This window comes from Phaseolus vulgaris, chromosome 8 (assembly GCF_051622355.1).
Source record: "Phaseolus vulgaris cultivar YP4 chromosome 8, ASM5162235v1, whole genome shotgun sequence".
NCBI classification, from domain to species: Eukaryota; Viridiplantae; Streptophyta; class Magnoliopsida; order Fabales; family Fabaceae; genus Phaseolus; species Phaseolus vulgaris.
Window position 1 is genome coordinate 28,743,499 of NC_143505.1, and position 17,120 is coordinate 28,760,618.

Genomic DNA, 17,120 nt, shown 5'->3' on the forward strand with positions numbered 1-17,120 from the left:
CTTTCCCTCTACAGTAACCCAAAGCTCACGTTATTGTTAAAAATTTGTTGATTTTAGCCTTGTGGGAACTGAGTATAATAAGGGCGAACCATGAAGAATGATTAGAATAGTTATAAGCCACGAAAAATATTGTTTTTTAGATTATTCAGTAGAGAGATTATGGATTTTCACAGCAAAGCATACATGCTTTGCTATTTTTTTCCATGTTTTAGTGTGCTGTCTTAAAGCAGGTCACATAGGAGATAGTTTTGAACCACGTTTTTTGGTGGTGTTTGAGCGTTAGTGGCAGATTTTGAAGGTAATATCAGTAGAAGTTCTTTGTATACGGGTTAGGAACACCCCTAAACTGGTCCCTTTATTTATTTAATTAATTCATTGTTGAAAAAAAAAAGAATAATTATGGATTTGTACACTTGTACTTCAAGTCACAATTGTATACTATAATATCCTTGGAAATGTTTCAAGTACTTTTCTTGCACAAATGGTGTCCAGTTCTACGTTAATGCTGCATTTTTTTCAACTACTAATGATTTATGCTGTTGTGAAAAAAATTATAATGTTAGCAGAAAGCTCGAAGATGTGCATCTGTCAAATGACAAAGAAACTTCAGACTTGACCACCAGGAGAGGTTCTGCTGGTATTTTTGATTCTATGATGCTACTCAAGTCGCAACAAAGTATGCATGCCCCATACACACACAGGTTGTGTTCTTGTATCCAAATAATATTTGGCATTGTCATTATGTCATATTAGTTCACCAATTTTTGAAGAATATAATGTCTTTAATCTTTGTTTTGCTATTTTACAGGAAGCACCACTTATGACAGAAGACATGCATGAGGAGAGGCTTAAGGCTGTTGAAGCCTTTGGTGATTCATTCGTAAGCTCAAACACATGCAATGCATATAATAATAGCAATCATGTGCCATAAAAGCTTAGAGCCTTAGACCACATAGATCTCATTTACATTTCATATAGGGGTAAATGAGAAAACAAGATACATTGAACAATTAATTGAGGTTATATGTAAGGATTTGAATGGTGTAGCAGTATAAGGTGAGGAGTATAGTCTCTTAGTTTTTAACATTGTTGCTAAAAGTATAGTATCACTTTTCTAGAAGAAGGCTGATATCTATCACTCCCTATCTTGACCCTGATATGTTCGTTTGATATTAAAATTCTCCCATATTCTATGTGTGAAGTGAGATGTGGAAAGATTCTTTTTGGATAACTAAATCCTGTTACAGGTGATTGACTAAGTGAAAAGACCAAGTTGTATAATGTTATGCATAGAAACTGATGGTTGTATAAAGTATTTAGAGAACTAAGATGTGTAAAATTAAAATATGAATTACAGAAACAATATTGTGACATAGTGCTGTCTAGATGGGCTTGGGATTTTGATACGCGCTCAAATACTTGAGGAACTCATCCTCAAAAGCTAACACTTTTAAAATGGGAGAACCAAATACTTAAATACTCCACCAAACATCTCATATTATTTGCTGTGGGACTTATACATCCCATAATACTTAAGTACCTAACAGATTATTTTTAAGACTTTTCTTATTCTTTCCAAAGGCAACTCTGAAAGATGCACAAGAAAAAATCCAAACACCAAATATTCATCTCCTTCCTTGAAATTTTTGAAGCTTCATTATCACCAGATTAATTTATGCATATTTCTGCTTGCAAATCTAGAACTAAAAAAAAGGGGATGCTGCTGGAGTGATGTATGTTCTATACTTCTATTTCATATTTTACATCATTACTTAGCACTTCCTTTTTATTTTCAAAATTTCTCTGCTTAGCTGGAAAAGGATATCTTAACTTTGGGTAATAATTACACGTACTTTTGTTGATAATTGATAGGTAATAACATATATGTTTGTAATAACACTGGTAGGTATTGATCATGTCTTGAGTTCCTCTGTTTTCTAAAAGAATACAGTTAATTCTGATTTCTGAGCATGTGATGTTAAAAAATAATTTAAAAATTACACATTTACTAGATGATCATGTGCACAATGCTTTCTAATTTGATGTACCTGCCTCATCAATATAACGGAATGATGTTTTCATTAATCTAATTTTTCACTCATGAGGTTATGTTCACAATACCATACTCTTAGAATCTGGGTTTAGATCTAACTCAATCACATAGAATTGACTCTTAATATGCTTGGTACCGCTAGTTCAGTTTACTCTGATCCAAATGGAACAGTATGTGTATATAATGAAGTTTTTTATGCAAAAAATCTTCAATATAAGGATACATGATCGACAGACCAATAATCGCTTTGTTACTAGATATGTCAGCATTTAAGGCGGCAAATCCAGATGCTATCTTTGAAGATTTTATTCGGTGGCATTCACCTGGGGATTGGGAAGAGTATGATCATCATCATGTAGTGCTCTTGACATTAAAAAGTCAAAAGATAGTTGGCCTTCACAAGGAAAGCTTTCAAAGAGAATGTCTGAACATGGAAATTTATGGAGAAAGCTTTGGAATAGTGCACCTGCTCTTCCTACTTCTGAACAGAAACCTCTTCTTGATCCGAATAGGGAAGGAGAACAAGTAAGTATTTTTCTAGAAGTTTGAATTTGTTTTGCTTTTTCTATTGTTATTTAGATTTTTGGCCACTTGTTAATTTATAGTAGAATAACATTATTTTTCAGGTAAACTTTTCACTTAGTGTTAACACTTTTCAGGTAAACTTACATTTTTGTTCCCCATTTCCTATAGTTATTTCCTATAGATCCTAGTCACAAGCTGGTCTGCTTCAGTGAGTTCACCTTGCAACCATACAACTTTTTTTCTTCCCAATTGCCACACTTCTCTAAAACATTACACTAAAAAACCGCATTTGGTTAAGATATATATCCAGAAGATCCAATTGGTGTCATATTTGGTAAGGAGCATCCGGGTCGAGTTAGAGGGTTATCATATGGAGCTTGTTCCAGCCTTGCTTTCAAAGGATCCACCACAAGGCTAAGTGGTACGAACTATGCTTCCTCTAGTTCAACTTCATCAAATGTGGAGGACAAGGTATCTCAAATGGAAACTAAGCTTGCAACTGTGAAAAATCAAATGAACAATTTGCTTGCATATATTGCTTCGAGAAAAGATGTTCCAGAACATTTGTTGCAATGGCAGCTAATTTGGTTCATGCATCCATCAATGAGGTATTAATATATTTAAATATTTATTAGTGTCTTTTATTTTATAATTATAAACATTCAAATTCATTAACTTAAAATTATTTATTTATTTCAGGCATCAGATAATGGAAGTGGTGCTCCATCACCTAATCAAATAATAGCATCAAGTGCGGGAAGCAAAACTGATTAGGGATGTGTGTTTTAATTCTAAACTTGATTAGGGATGTATGAACTTTTGAACATTGTGTGTTTTAATTTTCAATTATGTATCAACTTTTAAACAATATTATGTGTGCTTTAATTTTCAATGAAATAAATGGATGCTTATAACTTTTATACATTATTTCATTTTATTAGTATATTTTTTTTTATTATGAAAATATATTATGTTTAGTTTAATTGTGCAAACCAAATTATAAAAAACATTATAAAATAGATTATAAAAAATGGGGGTTAAATTTTATTTATTTAGAATTAAAATTATGATAGTTAAAAACACCACATTATACCCTACATAATGACGTCGGAATCTTCTTCAATGAATTAAATTGCGACGGTTATAACTGACACTATTTACATATAAAAACCACCACTTTATACATAGTGTTAAAGTGGCGGGTAACATGAAACCACCACATTAACCTTTGTGGCGGTCAGTTCTATGGCGGTTTAGGAAACCGCCACACGCGTATATTGTGACGGTTATAAATGCCACTTTATACGAAAATAATCGCACAATATACACTTGAAAATTTATAATATTTTTCATACTTCCACTATCATTCATCATCAGTTGAAAAAATTCAAATAAAAAACAATGAAGAAGATGTATACATGAGCATGCAAAAACTGGATTGCATTACCATCTAATGCACATACATGTACGTATAGACGGTCTCATTCATAATATGTGGGTACAAATTATAAATCAATATTTTTCTTTTGCATATAATCTTTGATGAAACGATGTTTGATTTCAAAATGTTTCGCTCTATAATGCAAAATCCTATTTTTCGATAAACTAATAACAACACTGTTATCACATAAAATGAGAATGTTTATCATAAAAATCTACGGAAAAACCTTTAAAAGAAAATGGTCTCAAAACCAGATTTAGGTCTCGGAGTCGGTTATGTGTAAGGAAGGTGCTAACACCCTACGATGTCCATCCTAAGACGTTTATGTTTAATTAAATGTGCATATCGAATGTGATTTTTTAAAAATAATTGTTTTCCCCCCAAAAATGAAACAAAAAAAATAATAAAGAATTTTTATTTTTATTTAAACCTGACAAGAATTAACCTAACTTATATGTATTTCCATTCACAATATAAAATTAGGATTTACATATTCTTTTGGTAGAAATATTTTGTATAATATTTGTAAGTGTTTTAAATTTTTGAATTGTCTTAATGAATATTTTTATATTGAACATTTTAATTATCAAGTCAGACACTTAACATGATATTCAATAAATTTTGAAATTATTATTAAATTTAACATTATAATTAATTGTTTTTGAAATTATAATGTAAATGAAAATTTTAATTATTAAACAAGTGTAACACTTAACATGATAGTTAATAATTTTTAAGTATTTTTGTATTAAAAAAATTAAGTATCAAGTAAGTCCAAGACTTATCAAATTTTACTGAGTTTAAGACTAAACATGATAATCAATAATTTTTAAAATTATTATGTAAACTAGCGGGAACATAGGCACTAACGTGCGTGTATCCACATTTTTTATTTTTATTATTTACATATATTTATATTTAATATTAAAATTTATAAACAATATCATTATTCACATACTTATATTAATAATATAAATTTATAATAATTTTAATAAATATAAAATTATATGAGAAGACAAGTAAATTATCTAAGTGCATCACTGATAATAGTTTTATTAAGATTTTACATTAATTTTTTATATTTTCATTTTATTGTTTTTGAATATTAAATTTTGATTTGACTTGAGTGTAATGATAAACTTTGTAAGGTTATCAAGATTAAGATTAAGGCTTAAAAAAACTGGAGCAGGAAACAATGTCAAAACATAATGCAAATGACAATGTTCCTCAAGATTTTTCCATTTCAAGTTTAGAGTAACTTTCATGTTCATCAAACACCTTATGCAACTGTTGTATATTGGAAGTTGTAGAATCTATCACCATAGCAATTGAATCTGCGTCTTCCATGACAAATAAGTACAAAAATAAAAAATAAACTAAATACAAATTACCAAACTTCAACTTATGTAATATCTAATAGATCAAAGCAATAGTAGGCATAAAAGCTTTGCCCGCAAACTGGGCTTAGGATTCACTAAATTTAACATCTTATTTAAAAAGTATTATTCACCAAATTATCCATTATTAATTTTTTTACAATATCTTTAGCGGTTTGATTGATCACTAAGATTTTCAAGAACACTACTAAATACATAAATCTGACATGAAAACAAAATAACTTGCCAAAAATAATTTAGGATCCAAAAATTTCTTATAAAAGAAACAAAAATAAACTAAAAAAATTGTATTGCTTTGTTAGGTGTGTACTTTGGAGTGCAATGTCAAGGAAATCGCTCGAATTAAACCAGAATTGAGAGAGAATTGAATGGTAAATAAAATCTCAAATCTACCTTGAATAAACATTTTCATACAAAAATATAAAAAAAAATAAGAAAGCAATAGAAACAAAAATGTTCAAATCCTATAACCGTGAATAAAATGGAACTTTGAAACTTTTATAAAACTCTGAATATGTATTAATTATCCCATTCATTTACATCTCAAATCCCGATAGCCATTGAAACATTTCACCGATTTTATCCTCAAATGGTTGGCTTTCGCATCGTAATCTTCACCTAAGCGGCGTGGCTTCAACTACTACTGCTAGAGAAGAACCTTCCAAAACTTCAAAATGACATTGAGAGCCATTGAAAAATTTCACTGATTTTACCTCCAAACTGTTGGCTTCCGCATCGTAATCTCCACCTAAGCAATGTGGTTTCGGTGACTATTGTCAGTGAAGAACCTTCCAGAACTTCAAGATAACATAGTATTTGAAAGACGATCAACGTAATTCTTCAACCAGTCACTATTGTCAGTACTTCCTCCACGCCCACCTTAGCAGCCAAATTTGGCAGAGAATCTCAACCTCCACCGTAACATCGTCATGTTTCTCGCAAAAAACGCTTCTCCGAATAGCCTAAACGAAATTAGATTCTGATTTTTCGGTATGATTTTGAATAACTATGACTGATGCAATGATATTAAATACACTAATCATGGAAGCAATTATTATTTTTAATTTAGCAACTGCTCCACAAGTTCAAAACCTTTCAACTTCTAGTAACCATTTATTTGAACTTGGCAACCGCTACACTTCAATGACATTCAGTTTCAATTCAAGACTGTTCCACTTCTAATAACCGTTTCGTGTGAAATAATAATAAAATCAACAATCATTAAATGACAGAAAAACCCTTACCATTTATCTGTAAAATAATAAAATAAATAAAAAAGAGGAATCTCCTTTATTTATGGATATAGATAATAATTCTAATTATCTAACAAATTGAAAACTTAACATAATAATAAAAAATTTAAAAAACTTATTTAAATTGATGGTGCTTGCACTTGTATTTCACTATAAAGATACTATAAGGTGCACTTCTACCTACTTGTATTTCACAATAAAGATACTATAAGGTGCACTTCTACATCTATGGGCTAGCGTAGAAAACCATTTAGTGAATAAATTGATTACTAAATAAACATAAAAATGCATGGATTAGTGATATTTTGTGTACCGACCAGGTCATCGGGTATGATGACGTGGACAAAAGAAAGGTAGGTAGTCAAGAAGTCAACGTAGTCGCCGTATGTAAAAGCGGCGGTCTGCAGTATAAATAATCGGTTATCGTCGAGATGTGTCACCACCGAGACGGTTCATCGCCCATCGCCCAAGCATCGCGCAGAAGAGACGTCGCCTAAGTAAGACATCGCCTGAGTAAGACATCGCCCGAAGAGTCAACCCGCATGACGTAAGCATTTCACAGAGAGGGGGCCCACACGATGGGATAACCCTAAGTTGGGTGGCGGCACTGTGGGTCCCTATGCACAGAATAAATGATCAAGTCAAAAGGGCACATGGTAATGCCCACGTGCTCATTGAAGGTACCCAGGGAAGGCTGCATGCATGACGCGTGTCCAATTAGGGGATTCGAACAGTATGATGGCGCGATAAATACAGCGCTCAAGTTAGAGCCCAAGGGGCCAGAAGGTTATACATTGCACTACAAGATAAGGGAAGTCCATGGGCCAGATACGCTAAGATCCTAAAGATAGCGGCGCAAGGACCTTCTCCAAGGAACCCTAGATAATAGCAGGCAACGCAGAGGTAAACCCTAGTTTTCAGTTATATATAGGGCACAAATAAGCCCTAGAGAGGTAGGTTTTTCCAGTCCACAGTTACATGAGTTTAACCTAGTTCCCAGATAGACATACAGAGAAGAGACCCTAATTGTCCTTGACGGCGCATCCGCTGAGAGCACAAGGCAATTACGGCAACACAGTTCTAGCCACACAGTTTCAGTCATTGAGATTATTGCACAGTTTCTAGTTACTTTGGTGTTTCTCGCTAGCTGACTTGATCGTCGGAGTGCAAACGGCCGCGAGGGCGCCCCTTTGTTCTTCTTTTTTCAGGTACTGACAGACGAAGCAAAACGAAGGTGCCCTAGCTCGTTAGAACAAGCCACGCATAAAGACGACCCAGGTCAACCGGCCGGAACATTTGGCGCCCACCGTGGGGCTCGATATAAAACATCAGTCCCACCACACAAGTTTTTCAGTTCCAGTTGTCGTTTCCAACCTAGTTCTAGCCCTCAAATCGCAGATAGTCAAGGGGGGTTTCCAGAAACCACGAACATGAGACCCGCACGCACTAGGAGCGAAGAGATGACCATACAACAAATCATGGAGAAGCCCTCCAATCAGTGAATGAAGAAGCCAAGGCTGACCAGTTAAGGCCATTCCTTGAGCGTGGAATGTGGCAAACCTTAAGTTGTATTTCAGCTAAGATATTCGTGCTTAATGCTTTCTCTTTAAACAATGTGTGATAAATCTGTTCTTGGAAGATGATGCATTTAACTTTGTTGATTTATCTAAATTGGCACATGATAAGTTGACCTAGCTCGGTATAAGTACGAGCATAGGTGCTCTGTGGAATTAATCTGTTTGTTGATTTGTTTAAGCACAACACAGGTAAAGTCAACCTAGCTCGGTGTCAGTGCAACCACTCGAGTATAGCCGCCCCGTGAGTAAATGGTTACCTAGTGCCAGGTAAGACAGGGGGATGAGCGCCATGCAGGAGAGCCCGTCAGCTCGACCCAAGGGTTCGGGGGAGGTCATCAGTGATTGGGCACAAAGAGGTGAGTCGTGAGCTCAACTCAGATGTTGGTCAGCCCAGAAAAGGTAACAAAGATAAAAAAGATATTTTATCTGTTGCGATATTATTCCAAAGATAAAAGATAATCTAGAGATAAAAGATAAAGAAATATTTTATTTGTTGTGATATTACTATAAGATAAAAGATAAAGAAATATTTTATTTGTTGTGATATTATATTTGTTATGATATTATTATGAAGATAAAAGATAATGGAATGTTTTATCTGTTGTGATATTATTCCAAAGGTAAAAGATAATCTAGAGATAAAAGATAAAGAAATATATTATTTTAGAGATAAAAGATAAAGAAAGATATTATTCTAGAAATAAAAGATAAAGAAATATATTATTTTAGAGATAAAAGATAAAGAGATATTTTATTTGTTGAGATATTATTTTAGAGATAAAAGATAAAGAAATATATTATTCTGGAGATAAAAGATAAATAAATATTTTATCTGTTGAGATATTATTTTAGAGATAAAAGATAAAGAAATATATTATTTTGGAGATAAAAGATAAATAAATATTTTATCTTATGAGATATTATTTTAGAGATAAAAAATAAAGAAATATATTATTCTGGAGATAAAAGATAAAGAGATATTTTATCTGTTGAGGTATTATGCTGGAGATAAAAGATAAAAAGATATTTTATCTGTTGTGATATTATTGTGAAAATATTGTGATATTATTCTGGGGATAAAAGATAAAGAGAAATTTTATCTGTTGTAATATTATATCTGTTGCTATATTAAATTTTATTTGTTGTAATATTATATCTGTTGAGATATTAAATTTTATTTGTTGTGATATTATATCTGTTGCATAAAAGATAAAGAAATATTTTATTTGTGGTGATATTATTCTGTAGATAGAAGATGAAAAAGATATTTTACCTGCTATGATGTTATTCTGAAGATGAAAGATATAATTATTATTGTTTGAATAAGCTATCATATTATCATGGAAATAACGGATATTTAAGAATTTGTTATCATGTTACTCCGAAGATGACGTGAACGATTAATTATCATTTAAATTTGTTGTGATATTGTTATCATGATCATGATCTCTCACAGTAGAGAAGTTATTCTTGTTGCTGGTCATAGAGCATAGTAGTGAAAAAGTACATGTCTAGGAAAGTTCTGGCGAGGAAAGACTTGGTATTTAAGCATGTCCGTTGGTGACCCACCTCTCTTTCCTGGGAACTTACCTGGTGTACTAGTTCACGATCTACAACATGCAAAAAAGATCAACTTTGACAAATTTTGCAGAACTCGTGTGTCGAGAATGACAAATTATTTGTCCTACCGTAGCTCGACGGTAAAAGGCAGTACAACATCAAACTTTTACACCATGCAGGGTCATAGAAGTGTTGGACGACAAAGCCTGTCGATGAAAAGTCAAGCCATCTGGACAACTCCTCTAACAGGTACATTACGACTCATGTGCACAGACCCTTGGCTCAGAGACAATCTGGACATGGGCACCCTTGATTGCAGCTCGCCACCGTTGTGGTTCGAGCCTTTGAACAGGTCCGTAGCGACTCTCAAGTCGCCGCTCGCCACCGTTTTGGTTTGCCCCTTTTTCTTTGCAGGTGAAAGGTTTCTTGATCAAGGAAATACGATTCTCAGACGGAGATAGAAGGGCTAAAGTCTACCATTGGAGTTAACCAACGAGAAGAGGCCTCAGCCAGTCAAGGAGTGGCTTGAGAAGAAGATCAACGGCAAGACGTTTAAGCTGGGGAAAACTTTAGACGGCGAGACACAAGACCAGATCGCCAAGGTAATAATTAGAAGTAGTTTCAGTTAAAGCAGTTTTTCAAGGGGCACTCTTTAAGAAGTAGTTTCAGTTAAAACAGTTTTATCAAAGTTTCCAAGTTATTTAAGTTCGCATGCTTATCGTTTTAATTTTCAGAAAAAAGACCTTATCGCTTTTATGAGATTTAAGGCAACAGTTTAAAGATTATGGCATGCATTTAGTACAAGGTTTTAAAGCATAATGTTTTAACTCTTCATCGCCATATGGCGATCGGAGGCACAAGTGTGAAGTTTTTTAGTCCTCCTCGCTGTGAGAAAGCGCAGGCGAGAAGAGTTTGGAAAGACCTTCCTCGCTGTGAGCGAGCGCAGGCGAGAAGAGTTTGGAAAGACCTTCCTCGCCGTAAGCGAGTGTAGGCGAGAAGAGTTTAAAAAGACCTTCCTCGCCGTGAGCGGGTATAGGCGAGAAGAGATTAAGATACATTTGCCTTAGTTTTTCCCTTCCATGTAAAATCAAAGACCAAGATGGCGTCGCCAGAACAAGGCATTGCCAAGACAAGGCGTCGCCGAGATAGCGATGCCAAGAACAGGTATCACTAGAACAAAGTATCGCCAGAAGTAGGCGTTGCAGCCAGATAATCAATCAGATAACATGTATGTTCATCATAAGTTAATATCCAATTTATCAAAGTTTCCCAGTTATTGAGTTTGCATGATTGTCATTTTAAGTTTTCAAAGAAAAGACTTTGTCGTCCTTGTATAATTTAGGGCAGATTCAGATCGCATGCATTCAGTCCAAAGTTTTAAGTCCTCATCGCCACTCGGCGATTGGAGGCACAAATTAAGTTTTTAAGTCCTCATCGCCACCTGGCGATCGCAGGCACGAGCATAAAGTTTTTAAGTCCTCATCGCCATCTGGCGATTGGAGGCACAAGCACAAAGTTTTAAACCTTCATCGCCACCTGGCAATCGGAGGTGAAAGTTAAGTTTTAAGTCCTGCTCGCCTAGAACGAGTATAGGCGAGAACAGAATAAAAAGTCCTACTCGCCTAGAACGAGTATAGGCGAGAACAGAAGATAAAGTCTTACTCGCCTAGAGCGAGTATAGGCGAGAACAGATCAGAAGTCCTACTCGCCTAGAACGAGTTTAGGCGAGAACAGATTAAGAAGTCCTACTCGCCAAGAACGAGTATAGGCGAGAGTTAAGAGCAAGATAACAGACATGTACAGATAGCAGTTAAAATCCGGGCGCCTAGTCCTTGAGCAGGGGTTAAGGGATTCCTTCGGGACGCCCCCTCCTCAAGTATGAATAGCTAGCCCCGTACCAGATAACAGTTAAAATCCGGGCGCCTAGTCCTTGAGCAGGGGTTAAGGGATTCCTTCGGGACGCCCCCTCCTCAAGTATGAACAGCTAGCCCCGGTACCAGATAACAGTTCAAACCCGGGCGCCTAGTCCTTGAGCAGGGGTTAAGGGATTCCTTCGGGACGCCCCCTCCTCAAGTATGAATAGCTAGCCCCGGTACCAGATAACAGTTAAAATCCGAGCGCCTAGTCCTTGAGCAGGGGTTAAGGGATTCCTTCGGGACGCCCCCTCCTCAAGTATGAACAGCTAGCCCCGGTACCAGATAACAGTTCAAACCCGGGCGCCTAGTCCTTGAGCAGGGGTTAAAGGATTCCTTCGGGACGTCCCCTCCTCAAGTATGAATAGCTAGCCCCGGTACCAGAGAAAGTCCTCCTCACCCTCGAGTGAGTTCAGGCAAGATAAGGTTAAAAGCCCTCAGTGCATCCAGGGAAAAGGTAGCCCCTGGGCAATGTTGAGGCACCAGAGAAAGTCCTCCTCACCCTCGAGTGAGTTCAGGCAAGATAAGGTTAAAAGCCCTCAGTGCATCCAGGGAAAAGGTAGCCCTTGGGCAATGTTGAGGCACCAGAGAAAGTCCTCCTCACCCTCGAGTGAGTTCAGGCAAGATAAGGTTAAAAACCCTCAGTGCATCCAGGGAAAAGGTAGCCCCTGGGCAATGTTGAGGCACCAGAGAAAGTCCTCCTCACCCTCGAGTGAGTTCAGGCAAGATAAGGTTAAAAGCCCTCAGTGCATTCAGGGAAAAGGTAGCCCCTGGGCAATGTTGTGGCACCAGAGAAAGTCCTTCTCACCCTCGAGTGAGTTCAGGCAAGATGAGATAACAAAAGCCCTCAGTGCATCCAGGGAAAAGGTAGCCCCTGGGCAATGTTGAGGCACCAGAGGAAGTCTTCCTCACCCTCGAGTGAGTTCAGGCAAGATAAGATTAAAAGTCCTCAGTGCATCTAGGGAAAAGGTAGCCCCTGGGCAAGCTGAGGCGCTAGATAAAGTCCTTCTCGCCGTCGAGCGAGTTCAGGCAAGATAAAGTCCTTCTCGCCGTCGAGCGAGTTCAGGCCAGATAAAGTCCTCCTCACCCTTGAGTGAGTTCAGGCAAGAACAGGATACAAGACCTCTTTGTTTAAGCAAATTGAGGCAAGTTCGAAAGTTTTAGGTGATGACCTAGAAATACGCATGTCACTTGGCAGATCAGGCAAGCAAGATGCCAGATACTAAAAATGACTCCCGCCTACTGCTCAGTAAGTAATTTCGTGCCAAATGTTATTGCTATAGACTAACCGTTTGTTTAAGATAAGTGGATTGCCAGAAAATTAAGCATCAGTTTGTGCCAAGTTAATTGGGTTGAGAGAAACCAACCAAGTTATCAGGTGATCACACAACAGATAAGTTATCAAGGGGTAAGAAGTCACAGGGTGGCTGAGGTAGGTCCGTAAAAGACACCTCACTACCCAGGTCAAGTCGTTTCAGATTAAAGGCTCAGGGAAGGCAGAGGGGGTTTGTTAAAGGCAGCTCTCCTCCCAGATTGATAGTTCAAGATATGAAGCCGCTCCCTAGAGGACGCCTTGGCAGATAAAAAGGAAAATAGCATCCAAAGAAACCAGCGACTTTGTGATTGAAGCTCGAAAGAAGAAGTACACGGCGAAAACTAAGTTAGCAGAGTTTGAGGCGATGACATAGAAATGCGCATGGCATTTGGCAGATCAGGCGAGCTAGATTTCAGATACTAAGAATGACCCACGCCTACTGCCCAGTAAGTGATTTTGCGTTAAATGTTATTGTTATAAACTAATAGTTTGTCCAGTTAAGTTGATTTTCACAGAGCTAAGCACCAGTTGGCACTAAGGCGATTTCTTTAAAGCAAGAGTTAGTCAGTTATATCAAACGATTACACAGCAGATAAAAGTGAAACCATGCGCACATTTATATGTGAAGAAGAAAGATAATGTAACAGTGGAGTGGCGCGAGAAGTTTAGAGTTTCGAAGGTTACGGGAAGCGCAAACAACACGAAATAACAACCATCGATGAATCCACGTGTCGTTTGATGGGAGGGGGTTGGTGAAGTGTCAAATCAGTAACCGGCGTGCGCATTAGCGCGCGAAGCCACATAGATCGCCGAAGTTTAACTTATCCTCCTCGAGTCATCAAGGGCGATGACGTGATCAGGTAGTGCGAGGGGGCGGTCTGCAATGTACATGACCGCCGACGGGGTCGTCGCCGAACGAAGGACCAGGCGGTCTGACATCGCTACGAGCAGCACGTCGCTAACCATCCCAATAAGCTCGGGTGCAATAATGTTGAAGGTTCGAATAGGAAAGCTCAAACGGGAAGGCATCCCTCACAAAGGCGAAGGCCGAACAGAGCCATAAATGAGGCAACCAGAAACAGGATGTTTAAGGGATGGGAAACAAACAAATGCTATCTAAGCAAAATCATACAAGAGACCCAACAAGAAGTGGGAAGGTCATGAGAAAAGCCTCACGCACATATATATCTTTTCAAAAGCTCGGCATTATATTCCAAGCTTATTAAAGCAGCCGCATCAAATTCTCCAACACCCGCCAGGATCTTGCAAGCTTCCTGATCCCTTGAAGACAGTTTCTTAAGGGGTTTAGATTTCAAAGCTTTGGCGTCCTTTGTCCAGTACAAAGGAAAGCCGTCCAGGGCAAAAGGCACCAAGCTGGAGCATCATGCCTTAAAAAACCTGCCTTTCCACCCTGTGAAGGCTTGCTGAAAAGGAGTCAAAAGAATCCTACCAGGGACATTGCTAAGAGTTACCCAAAGGTTGTTTCTCTGCCTCTTCACCTCAAAGAAGTGAAGAAAAATGTCCACAGAAGGCGCACATCCAAGGAAGCCAAACAAAATGTCAAAGGCCTTCACGAAGGCCCAACTGTTAGGGTACAGTTGGGCTGGAGCGGTGTTCATCTCCGTTAACAACTCCCTCTCGAACCTGGAAAAGGGAAGGCGTACGCCGACGCACTTAAAAACTACTTGATAGAAATAGAAAAAGGGGACCCCGTTATTGGATCGTTCATCCCCGCACACCGGCTCCCCCATGGAACAAGGGAGCACGACGATGTCATCATCGTGCCTCTTTGCGAAGGCACGATGGTCATAGGAGCATGCTTCCCCCACGTGCTCCCTCAGGGCCCTGGTAGAAAGTAAGCAAGAGTACTCGTCGAGTAGTTCACTCGAAGCCCAGGGATAGAGATCCTTGTGACTCACTCGGGAGGAAGATGGATTGGTAGACATCCTAGTGTGTACTGGCAGTAAAGAAACTGGGGTCAAGGGTTCAGTAACGCAACAAAGAGAAGGGTCGCAAAAAAAGAACGTGGGGCAAGAAGTTCTTGGAAAGAAGGTGAATAGTGCGAGAGAGATACGAAAGAAGCAGAGACAGTGAGTTGAGATGCAGGGTTTTCAAGATTCGAGCCTCATGATTGAAGCAGTGAAGCAAGCGTTTCGTGAGTGGGCCACGTGTCGCGAGGTAAAGGTACGGATTAAAATGTCATTTATATCACCCAGAGCATGTCACATCGTCAGAGCCCTTGAGGGTACGTTGCGCCGACGATACAGAAATGTCACGTCAATCGATCGGAAGATGGCATGTCATCAAAACGCCGCAAGGGCAGTAGGAGGCAAGCTTTAGTCTTTTCGCTGAAAACAAGTTATCAGCTCAAGACTGGGGGGCTTGTGTACCGACCAGGTCATCGGGTATGATGACGTGGACAAAAGAAAGGTAGGTAGTCAAGAAGTCAACGTAGTCGCCGTATGTAAAAGCGGCGGTCTGCAGTATAAATAATCGGTTATCGTCGAGATGTGTCACCACCGAGACGGTTCATCGCCCATCGCCCAAGCATCGCGCAGAAGAGACGTCGCCTAAGTAAGACATCGCCTGAGTAAGACATCGCCCGAAGAGTCAACCCGCATGACGTAAGCATTTCACAGAGAGGGGGCCCACACGATGGGATAACCCTAAGTTGGGTGGCGGCACTGTGGGTCCCTATGCACAGAATAAATGATCAAGTCAAAAGGGCACATGGTAATGCCCACGTGCTCATTGAAGGTACCCAGGGAAGGCTGCATGCATGACGCGTGTCCAATTAGGGGATTCGAACAGTATGATGGCGCGATAAATACAGCGCTCAAGTTAGAGCCCAAGGGGCCAGAAGGTTATACATTGCACTACAAGATAAGGGAAGTCCATGGGCCAGATACGCTAAGATCCTAAAGATAGCGGCGCAAGGACCTTCTCCAAGGAACCCTAGATAATAGCAGGCAACGCAGAGGTAAACCCTAGTTTTCAGTTATATATAGGGCACCAATAAGCCCTAGAGAGGTACGTTTTTCCAGTCCACAGTTACATGAGTTTAACCTAGTTCCCAGATAGACATACAGAGAAGAGACCCTAATTGTCCTTGACGGCGCATCCGCTGAGAGCACAAGGCAATTACGGCAACACAGTTCTAGCCACACAGTTTCAGTCACTGAGATTATTGCACAGTTTCTAGTTACTTTGGTGTTTCTCGCTAGCTGACTTGATCGTCGGAGTGCAAACGGCCGCGAGGGCGCCCCTTTGTTCTTCTTTTTTCAGGTACTGACAGACGAAGCAAAACGAAGGTGCCCTAGCTCGTTAGAACAAGCCACGCATAAAGACGACCCAGGTCAACCGGCCGGAACATTTTGTACTTGTCGAACCACCAATTGAAGAAATATTACTATATTTTGTAGGCACTAATTGTAGCACTCCACTCTGCCAATCTTCTTATATGCATATTGATTCTATTTACTACCCCTCAGCTACCACCGCATTGGCATTGTGCATCACACACTTTTCTCTCTGGATCATATTTTGGAAAAATGGCAGTACCAGTCACCACTAGGAATACTAGACGGAGCTGGACATTACCTTTCGCATCAATAGCAAAGCAACAGATTACTACCGTCTCAACAAACAATGCACATATCATCCTTGTCCTTTGTAGACTATTTTCGATATTTTGATAAAGATATTACTAAATCATGGAGAGACATCCCATTTGATGTGTAAAATTATGCATTCAAAAGTTTCATTCCCCTGCTCATCCATTAACAGCAGCAAGCTGAGCCAAAGTCACAGCCGAAGAAAATGGATGGCTTGGATTACTGACTGAATTGAATCTTCATATCTGATATGCACATTGCTGATTGATATCTTGAGGTTTCCAATAATTGTAGAGATTAAAAAACTGGGCCATGAATTTCCAGAAGACGAACTTCCCAACACGGACTTAGATATTGCATCCAGTGTTGTGTTCTGGTGAAGCCAAAAGTATGCTTCACGATAATCATCAAAGATGAGCTTTTGCCCATGAGCACCCTTATGTCCATGCTTCCATGGGTATAATCCAGCAAT